Source organism: Ornithorhynchus anatinus, chromosome 1, assembly GCF_004115215.2.
Source record: "Ornithorhynchus anatinus isolate Pmale09 chromosome 1, mOrnAna1.pri.v4, whole genome shotgun sequence".
In the NCBI taxonomy this organism is placed as follows: domain Eukaryota; kingdom Metazoa; phylum Chordata; class Mammalia; order Monotremata; family Ornithorhynchidae; genus Ornithorhynchus; species Ornithorhynchus anatinus.
Window position 1 is genome coordinate 136076357 of NC_041728.1, and position 11267 is coordinate 136087623.

Genomic DNA, 11267 nt, shown 5'->3' on the forward strand with positions numbered 1-11267 from the left:
GTGGGGAGAGACAGGAGGCTGGGAGGTCAGCAAGGGGGCCGATGCAGTCATCCGGGCAGGATAGGATGAACGATTGTATTAATGTGGCAGCAATTTGGATGGAGAGGAAAGGGAGGATTTTAGAGATACTGTGAAGGTGGGACAGGATTTAGTGATGTAGTGAATAGGCGGGTTGAATGAGAGATAACGAGGATAACGCCAAGTTCACGGGCTTGTGAGACAGGAAGGATGGTGGTGCCGTCTAAAGTGATGAGAAAGTCAGGGGGAGGGCAAAGTTTGGGTGGGAAGATAAGGCTCTGTTTGGGATTTGAGAGGACAGGAGGACATCCAAGTAGGCAGGAGGATATGCGAGACTGCTGAGAGGGAAAGAGATCAGGTCTGGAGAAGTAGATTTGGGTATCATCTGCATAGAGGTGATAGTTGAAGCCATGGGAGCGAATGAGTTCTCCAAGGGAGTGGGTGTAGATGGAGAATAGACGAGGACTGAACTGAGCCGAACCTTAAGGGACCCCCCACAGTTAGGGATTGCGAGGCAGAGGAGCCTGCGAAGGAGACAGAATGAACAGCCAGAGAGATGAGGAGATCCGGGAGTCATTAATTCATTCAATAGTATTTATTGAGCGCTTACTAAGTGCAGAGCACTGTACTAAGCGCTTGGAATGTACAATTCGGCAACAGATAGAGACAATCCCGGCCCAAAGATGGACAGGAGAGGTCAGACTCAGTGAAACCAAGGTGGCATAATGTTTCCAGGAGAAGGGGTTGGTCCGCAGTGTCGAAGGCAGCTGAGAGGTCGAGGAGGATTAGGATGGTGTAGAGGCCGCTGGACTCAAAAGGAGATCATTGGTGACTTTTGAGAGGATGGTGGTTCCTGTGGAGTGCAGGTAATAATGTTGGTATTTGTTAAGCGCTTACTATGTGCCGAGCACTGTTCTAAGCGCTGGGGTAGACATAGGGGAATCAGGTTGTCCCACGTGGGGCTCACAGTCTTAATCCCCATTTTACAGATGAGGGAACTGAGGCACAGAGAAGTGAAGTGACTTGCCCACAGTCACACAGCCGACAAGTGGCAGAGCTGGGATTCGAACTCATGAGCCCTGACTCCAAAGCCCATGCTCTTTCCACTGAGCCACGCGGGTGGTGGAAGCCAGATTGGAGGGGGTCAGGGAGGGGACTTCGAGACAGAGGGTGTAGACAAGTCTTCAAGGAGTTTGGAGAGGAATGGTAGAAAGGAGATGGGGCGGTAACTGGAGGGAGCCGTGGGATCCAGGGAGGGGTTTTTAGGATAGAGGAGAAATGGGCGTTTTTGAAAGCAGTAGGGAAGAAGCCATCGGAGAACAGATGGTTCAAGATGGCTCCTAGGGAGGGCAAAGGGGAGGGGGCACGGGTTTTGATAAGGTGGGAAGGAATGGGGTTTGATGCTCATGTGGAGGAAGTGGCTTCTGAGAGGAGGCAGGAGATCTCCTTTAGAGATACTACTGGGAGGATGGGAGAGTTGAAGAGGGGGTCGGAAGAGGGAGGGACTGAAGAGGGGCAAGGGTGATTTTAGGGAGCTCACACCTGGTAGTGTTGATTTTCTTAATAAAGTAATAATAATAATGTTGGTATTTAAGTGCTTACTATGTGCAGAGCACTGTTCTAAGCGCTGGGGTAGATACAGGGGAATGAGGTTGTCCGACATGAGGCTCACAGTCTTCATCCCCATTTTACAGATGAGGGAACTGAGGCACAGAGATGTGAAATGACTTGCCCACAGTCACACAGCTGACAAGGGGCAGAGTCGGGATTCGAACTCACGGCCTCTGATTCCCAGGCCCGGGCTCTTTCCACTGAGCCACGCTGCTTCTCTGAAAGTAGGCGGTCAGTTCACTGGGGGCAAGGGAGGGGGAAGCTTGGGAGACAAAGGCCCGAGGAGAGAGTTAAATGTCTGGAACAAGTGGCGAGGGTGATGGGGGTGGGTGTCGATAAGGGTGGATAAATAGTTTTGCAGGGCAGCGGAGAGGGCAGAGTTAAACAATGCAAGGATAAACTTGAAAAAGACAAAATCGGCCAGGTATTTAGATTTCCGCGAGCATCGCTCTGCGGCTTGAGCACGAGAGCGAAGGAGTCGGACCGTAGAGGTGTTCCAGGGCTATGGGTCAGTGGTACCTAATCGATGAAGGGGTAGGGGAGCGAGTGAGTCGAGTTCAGTAGAGAGGGGTGGTGTTGAAAACGTCTATCTGGTCCTCAAGGGTGGGTAGTTTGGATATGGAGGCTAAGTGGGGTACGATGAGTTAAGAAAATTGGATGGGGTTCAGGGATCGGAGGTCTCCGTGGGGGAAATCGTACAGATTTACGGGGAGGAGGTGAGTCGCAGAGGAGGCAAGTGAGGAGTTCCTGGTCAGAGAGAGGGATTTCAGAGATGGAGAGGTTAGAGATTGTGCCGTGGTTAGGGATGATGGGATCGAGTTTGTGTCCGAGTTGGTGAGTGGGGGAGGTGGGGTGGAACAGGAGGTCAGCATAGTTGAGGAGTGATAGAAGGCGGGCAGCAAGAAGAAGGGTCACTGCGGTGAGGCCACAACAAGCTGCCTTACTAGTGACAGTCTGATCCCACGAACAACAAGGAAGAGACTGGCGAAGGCACTGATGGGCTCTACTTGAGGCAGGGGATTGCTGGCCCGTGGGGGTGGAAAATGGAGGGAGGCCGGGCTTCTCTCCCTGCTCTAGCTGGTAACTGGCCTGGACTAATCAATGACCGACAGCTGCGACACCTAAGGCAGATAAAAAGCGCTCGTTTTGAATCGCAGGAGGCAAGCCGGAAGCACGCTGAGAGCAGCAGGAGAGCAGCACTCGAAAGCAGCAGCACTTGGAAGCAGAAAGAAGAAGCGTCGGCAGAACGGGCTCCCTAGACCCGCAGAGCGGTATCGGACCCTTGGTGGAGTGGACCGAGTGAGAGTGTGTAGGTGTCACTCCCTTGCACCCTGGTAAAACTAAGTAAAAAACTTCGCAGTCGCCTTGCTGATCCGAGGTATGGTTTGATATGTGTCACCGAGGCTCCCCGCGTCCAGGAAAGTCCTGGTCGGTACGAGCCGGGTGGGCTGGCGAACATCTAGGCGGATATTGAAGATGGAGGAAGAGAGAAGAAATGCGAGAAAGGATTAAAATGGTTAAAGAAGTTGAAGGTGGGACCCGGAGGGCGGAGATGACAGCTACTAGAATCCGGAGGGGGTGGTAAGAGGCGGATGATGTGCCTCCGATAAATTATTTCGTGTGAATTTTCCTACGGTAAGACTTCATTATTTAGACCCTATCGATCCAGAATTTGTGGTAATTTCGACACACTAATAATAATGTTGGTATTTGTTAAGCACTTACTATGTGCAGAGCACTGTTCTAAGCGCTGGGAGAGATACAGGGTCATCAGGTAGTCCCACGTGGGGCTCACAGTCTTCATCCTCATTTTACAGATGAGGTCACTGAGGCACAGAGAAGTTAAGTGACTTACCCACGGTCACACAGCTGCCAAGTGGCAGAGCCGGAATTCAAACCCAAGACCTATGACTTCCAAGCCCGGACTCTTTCCACTGAGCCACGCTGCTTCTCTACCATGTTGGAAAAAAGCTCCTGGTGGTCAGCACACCATAAGCACTCAATAATAATAATAATAAGCGCTTAATATGTGCCGAGCACTTTTCTAAGCACTGGGGTAGATACGGGGTAATCAGGTTGCCCCACGTGAGGCTCACAGTCTTAATCGGTGCTTGGCACATAGTAAGCGTTCAACAAATACTTTTATCATCATTATCAGAGAGGAAAGTTACATCTGTTGTCTCCCCTTTCCTCACCTTACCTTCTCTGGAGGTGATTTAAAGTCAAAAGGTTTTGAACTATATCACTAATCAGTAAAACCGTAGTGTCCAAATCCTTTGTGCTGGAGGAGAATATGAAATGGCAGTGGTTGGGGGAGACAACCCATCTGCCCTAAAGACAAATCTAAGGAGCCTGAGAAGCTGACAGACAAATCAGGAGAATGTCAGCAACCTAAGAATGAGGAGAGCAAGAGATCAAGTTGGGACAAAAACGGAGATGAAAAGTCATTGTATGGGGCCTAACGAGGTCTGTCAGGAAAGAGAAATGAGATAGATTTGAGGTGATTTAAAAAATAATATAAAAGGGAAGGGGTTGGGGGTGTGGCCAGCATCTTGGCTGTCCATAGCACTGAGTATTCTTTTCACTCTCTTGCCGACTGCCCCAGTGCCTTGACTTATAAATACAGGCACCGTACAGGTTAGGTAAAAGACGATCAGGTTGGACCCAGCCCCGGTCCCACATGGGGCTCATAGTCTTAATCCCCATTTTACAGATTCATTCATTCATTCAATAGTATTTATTGAGCGCTTACTATGTGCAGAGCACTGTACTAAGCGCTTGGGATGAACAAGTCGGCAACAGATAGAGACAGTCCCTGCCGTTTGACGGGCTTACGGTCTAATCGGGGGAGACGGACAGACGAGAACAATGGCAATAAACAGAGTCGAGGGGAAGAACATCTCGTAAAAACAATGGCAACTAAATAGAATCGAGGCGATGTACAATTCATTAACAAAATGAATAGGGTAACGAAAATGTATACAGTTGAGCGGACGAGTACAGTGCTGTGGGGATGGGAAGGGAGAGGTGGAGGAGCAGAGGGAAAAGGGGAAAATGAGGCTTTAGCTGCAGAGAGGTAAAGGGGGGATGGCAGAGGGAGTAGAGGGAGAAGAGGAGCTCAGTCTGGGAAGGCCTCTCGGAGGAGGTGAGTTTTAAGTAGGGTTTTGAAGAGGGAAAGAGAATCAGTTTGGCGGAGGTGAGGAGGGAGGGCGTTCCGGGACCGCGGGAGGACGTGACCCGGGGGTCGATGGCGGGATGGGCGAGACCGAGGGACGGTGAGGAGGTGGGCGGCGGAGGAGCGGAGCGTGCGGGGTGGGCGGTAGAAAGAGAGAAGGGAGGAGAGGTAGGAAGGGGCGAGGTGATGGAGAGCCTCCAAGCCTAGAGTGAGGAGTTTTTGTTTGGAGCGGAGGTCGATAGGCAACCCCTGGAGTTGTTTAAGAAGGGGAGTGACAGGCCCAGATCGTTTCTGCGGGAAGATGAGCCGGGCAGCGGAGTGAAGAATAGACCGGAGCGGGGCGAGAGAGGAGGAAGGGAGGTCAGAGAGAAGGCTGACACGGTAGTCTAGCCGGGATATAACGAGAGCCCGTAACAGTAAGGTAGCCGTCTGGGTGGAGAGGAAAGGGCGGATCTCAGCGATATCGTAGAGGTGAAACCGGCAGGTCTCGGTAACGGATAGGATGCGCGGGGTGAACGAGAGAGACGAGTCAAGGATGACACTGAGATTGCGGGCCCGAGAGACGGGAAGGACGGTCGTGCCATCAACGGTGATAGAGAAGTCTGGGTGAGGACCGGGTTTGGGAGGGAAGATGAGGAGCTCAGTCTCGCTCACATTGAGTTTTAGGTGGCGGGCCGACATCCAGGTGGAGACGTCTCGGAGGCGGGAGGAGATGCGAGCCCGAAGGGAGGGGGAGAGGACGGGGGCGGAGATGTAGATCTGCGTGTCATCTGCGTAGAGATGGTAGTCAAAGCCGTGAGAGCGGATGAGTTCACCGAGGGAGTGAGTGTAAATGGAGAACAGAAGAGGGCCAAGAACTGACCCTTGAGGAACTCCAACAGTTAAAGGATGGGAGGGGGAGGAGGCTCCAGCGAAGGAGACCGAGAATGACCGGCCAGAGAGGTAAGAGGAGAACCGGGAGAGGACGGAGTCCGTGAAGCCAAGGTGAGATAAGGTATGGAGGAGGAGGGGATGGTCGACAGTGTCAAAGGCAGCAGAGAGGTCAAGGAGGATTAGAATGGAGTAGGAGCCATTGGATCTGGCAAGAAGGAGGTCACGGGTGACCTTAGAGAGAGCAGTCTCGGTAGAGCGGAGGGGACGGAAGCCAGATTGGAGGGGGTCTAGGAGAGAATGGGAGTTAAGGAATTCTAAGCATCGATTGTAGACGACTCGTTCTAGGATCTTGGAAAGGAAGGGTAGTAGGGAGACGGGGCGATAACTGAAGGGGGAAGTGGGGTCGAGAGCGGGTTTTTTTAGGATGGGGGAGACGTGGGCATGTTTGAAGGCAGAGGGGAAGGAGCCCTTAGAGATTGAGTGGTTAAAAATAGAAGTTAAGGAAGGTAGGAGGGCAGGGGCGATGGTTTTAAGAAGGTGAGAGGGAATGGGGTCCGAGGCACAGGTGGAGGGGGTGGCACTTGCGAGGAGGGAGGAGATCTCCTCCGAGGATACTGCGGGGAAGGATGGGAAAGTAGGGGAGGGGGTCGGTGGGGGGGAGGGGAGAGGCGGAGGGGTGACTTTGGGGAGCTCAGACCTGATCGTGTTGATTTTCGTGAGGAAATAGGTGGCCAGATCATTAGGGGTGAGAGATGGGGGAGGGGGAGGAACAGGGGGCCTAAGGAGAGAGTTAAAGGTCCGGAACAATCGGCGGGGGTGACGGGCATGGGTGTCGATGAGGGAGGAGAAGAAGCTTTGCCTGGCGGAGGAGAGGGCAGAGTTAAGGCAGGAAAGGATAAATTTGAAGTGTGTGAGGTCGGCTCGGTGCTTGGACTTTCGCCGGCAGCGCTCGGCAGCTCGAGCATAGGAGCGTAGGAGGCGGACGGAGGAGGTGATCCAGGGCTGTGGGTCAGTGGAGCGAGAGCGGCGGAGGGAAAGGGGGGCGAGAGAGTCGAGATGAGTAGAGAGGGTGGAGTTGAGAGCGGAGACCTGATCGTCCAGAGTGGGAAGAGAGGACAGGGCGGCAAGGTGAGGAGAGATGCTATTGGAAAGACGGATGGGATCGAGAGAGCGGAGGTCTCTGTGGGGCAGTAGCGAAGATTTGCAGGGGGAGGGAGTGTGAGAGATGAGGCAGGTGAGGTTATGGTCAGAGAGAGGGATTTCAGAGTTGGTGAGGGAGGAGATAGTGCAGCGGTAGGAGATGACGAGATCGAGGGTGTGACCGAGTCGGTGAGTGGGCGCGGTAACTGAAGCACAGAGAAGTGAAGTGACTTACCCAAGGTCACACAGCAGACAAGTGGCGGAGCTGGGATTAGAACCCAGGTCCTTCTGACTCCCAGCAACGTGTTCAGCTTGCTAGGCCATGCTGCTAAACATTTAAAACATTATTTTTTCCTTACAAATCATCCTATTTTCAAGGACCTATAGCTTCCAGTTTCTCAACTGTAATAACAATCATATTGAAATATTCAGAATGAAAACGTGCATGTGTGTGTACCGGTAAAAACAGGAACTTCAACCTGACTTTTCCCACTCAAAATTCAAGCTTTCATGCTTTAACTCACCCCTTTAACTCACCCTCCCCTGCTTTACAGCTCTCCCTGTAGGCCCGTCGACGAGACTGTAAGCCCGTTGATTAGGCTGCGAGCCCGTCACTGGGCAGGGATTGTCTCTATCCGGTGCCGAATTGTACATTCCAAACGCTTAGTACAGTGCTCTGCACATAGTAAGTGCTCAATAAATAGTAGTGAATGAATGAATCCCCTCCTCATCGACTCACTCGCCCCCACCAAAACCTTCAACTCTGGCCCGAAGTTCCCACCAGCTCTGATGGCCTCGGCAACTACCTTCTTGATAAAATTGAAACCGTCAGACTCGAACCTAAACCCTTCGTCTTTCTTCTACTTCCCAGCTCTCTTCCAAGAGATCTCCCAACTGATTCTTAAATCCACCCCCACTCCCGTCACTTAATCCATCTCACCTCCTAAAATCACTTGCTCAATCAATGATATTTATAATAATAATAATAATGTTGGTATTTGTTAAGCGCTTACTACGTGCAGAGCACTGTTCTAAGCGCTGGGGTAGATACAGGGTCATCAGATTGTCCCACGTGAGGCTCACAATCTTAATCCCCATTTTACAAATGAGAGAACTGAGGCACAAAGAAGTGAAGCGACTCGCCCACGGTCACGCAGCTGACAAGGGGCAGAGCCGGGATTTATTGAGCACTTAGTGTGTGCACAGCACTGTACTAACCGCTTGGGAGAATACAATACCACGGAGTTGGTAGACATGCTCCCTGCCCACCAGGAACTTTTACAGTCTCGAGAGGAGGTTTCCCCCCATTTTGAAGACCCCAAGGGTCCCTCCAGCTTGTGTCGTATCTCACTGCTTCAGTTCCTATCAAACTTCAGCAATGGGGTGCGTACATCCCCGGCCTTAATTTCCACTCCACCCACACTCCTCCGCCCTCTGCAGCCTGTTTTTGGACCACTTTTCTTTGGACCACTGCTCTCTCCGAGTTGGCCAGTGGCTTCTTTCTCGTCAAGTCTGAAAGACTCCACTCTTATCTTCAGCCTCCTCCGTCTCTCCTCTTCTTGGAACACCATGGATCCCTCCCTCCATCTCTAAAGGCAATCAGGCCTCAGTTTTGCTGTCACCATACCATCTTCTTTCTCCTCCCACCTCTCTGCTCCTGCTTTACTCATCTCCCCTCCCAACCCCATATTACTTATGTATAAATTTGTAATTTATATATTTATTCCTATTGTCTGTCTCCCCCTCCAAACTGTAAGCTCGTTGCGGGCAGGGAATGTTTCTGTTCATTGCTATATTGTAATGTTATTGTATATATTCCCTCTCCCGTCCCCGCTTCACCTCCCCTCAGCTAAGCCCCCTTTCCCTCTGCTCCTCCCCCTCCCTTCCCCCTCCCCTCAGCACTGTGCTCATTTGCTCATTTATGTATATTTTTTAGTACCCTATTTATTTTGTTAATGAGGTGTACATCCCCTTGATTCTATTTACTGTGATTATATTGTCTTGTTTTTGTCCATCTGTCTCCCCGATTAGACTGTGAGCCCATCACTGGGCAGGGATTGTCTCTACCCGTTGCCGAATTGTATCTTCCAAGCGCTTAGTACAGTGCTCTGCACATAGTAAGCGCTCAATAAATACTATTGAGTGAATATGGTACTCTCCCAAGTGCTTAATACAGTGCTTTGCCCACAAGTAAGTGCTCAATAAATACGACTGAATGAATGAATGCATGCTCACTTTTGTTTGCTGGCTCCTCCTCTGTCTCCCAAGCTCCCGGGGGCATAACAATAAGAATAATAATAATAATTATGGCATTTGTTAAGCGCTTACTATGTGCCAGGCACTGGTCTAAGTGCAGGGGTAGATGCAAGATAATTGGTTTGGACACAGTCCCTGTTCCACATGGGACTCATAGTCTTAATCCTCATTTTACAGATGAGGGAACTGAGGTTCAGAGGAGTTAAGCGACTTGCCAAAGGTTACACAGCAGACAAGTGTCGGAGGCTGGATTAGAACCCATGACCTTCTAACTCCCAGGCCTGTGCCCCTATCCACTAGGCCACACTCTTTCTCTTGGGCATCTCCCAAGCTCTGCTCAGAGGCCGAGGCCTCTCCCTTTACACTCACTCACGCACTGTGGGGGCACATCCACTCACTTTCAGCTATCACCTCTGTGAGGGCAGGGGTCGTGTCTACCTACTTTCTCTGCTGTACTGTACTCTCCCAAGCGCTTAGTTCAGAGCTCTGCCCACAATAAGCGCTCATAAATACCACTGACTGATCCCTGTAGATTGTGAACTCATCGTGCGCAGGGAACATGACTACCAACTCTTTTATATTGCACTCCCCCAAGCGCTTAGTAGAATGCTGCATGCCCTAGTGGGTACAGGACGGGCCCAGAAGTCAAGGACCTGGGTTCTAAACCCGGCTCCACCACTTGCCTACTGTGTGATAAGTCACTTCACTTATCAGTGCCTCAGTTCCCTTATCTGTAAAATGGGGAGTAAGAGTGTGAACCTTACGTGGGAGAGGTTCTGTGACCAACCAGCTTTATGTGGGACAGGTCCTGTGTCCAACCTGGTTATCTTGTATCTACCCCAGCGCTTAGAACAGTATCTGGCACACAGCTAAACAAATGCCACAATTATTATTAGTAGTAGTAAGTGCTCAATAAATACTATTTCTTGCTGGATTGACAGAGTAATAATAATAATAATAATGTTGGTATTTGTTAAGCCCTTACTATGTGCCGAGCACTGTTCTAAGCGCTGGGGTAGACATAGGGGAATCAGGTTGTCCCACGTGGGGCTCACAGTCTTAATCCCCATTTTACAGATGAGGGAACTGAGGCCCAGAGAAGTTAAGTGACTTGCCCACAGTCACACAGCCGACAAGTGGCAGAGCTGGGATTCGAACTCATGAGCCCTGACTCCAAAGCCCATGCTCTTTCCACTGAGCCACGCTGCTTCTCATAATGTATAATGTTGGTACGCAAGGACAACCTTTTATCACTTTCCCCTCTTCAAAGCGCTCCCTTAACCAGCTACTCACTTTGCTACACTCATAGTTATCCATTTGAAATAATCGTGATTCCATTTTCTAAGGAGATAAAGCCTAGGACAGGTGGGAAATAAATTGAAGAAAAGTGTGGTCTCTCCTGGAATGAGAGTTGAGAGAGGGAAGCGAAATAGGAGAAGCAGCGTGGCTCAGTGGAAAGAGCCCGGGCTAGGGAGTCAGAGGTCATGGGTTCTAATTCCTGCTCCACCACTTGTCAGCTGTGTGACTTTGGGCAAGGCACTTCACTTCTCTATGCCTGAGTTACCTCATTTGTAAAATGGGGATTAAGACCGTGAGCCCCACGTGGGACAATCTGATCACCTTGTATCCCCCCCAGCGTTTAGAACAGTGCTTTGCACCTAGTAAGCGCTTAACAAATACCATCATCATCATCATTATTAAATAATACTTCTACTGGGGGAAGGAGACAGCGAATGAGGCTGTCTTTCCCTTGCTTTCTCCCTTGACCTTCCTAACTCTTTCTATCCTCCTCTCCTTCTTTCCCTTCGACTCCCTCCCACTGGCTTGACCCTTCAGAAGCCCTAACTTAATCTCCTTCTGAGGTTGAGAAAATCTGTTAATTTTATAACATCAAGCAAGCCAGCCTTTCAACTTTTTACTACCATACACACATACATACATTCCTTCCTTCTTGAGCGCTTCCTCTGTGCAGAGCACTGTACTAAGCCCTTGGAATGGATAATTCGGCAACAGATAGAGACAATCCCTGCCCAATGACGGGCTGTCACAACATTTTTTCTGATTAAGTTAAAAATTACATGTTACGACTTCTAATTTCAGTGGAAACCACGGAAGCAATTGAATTTCCTAGAATCATAAGAGATCTGAGAGAGCCCTCTAACGGCCCCAATTATGCCTGCAAAGCCCTCCTAAT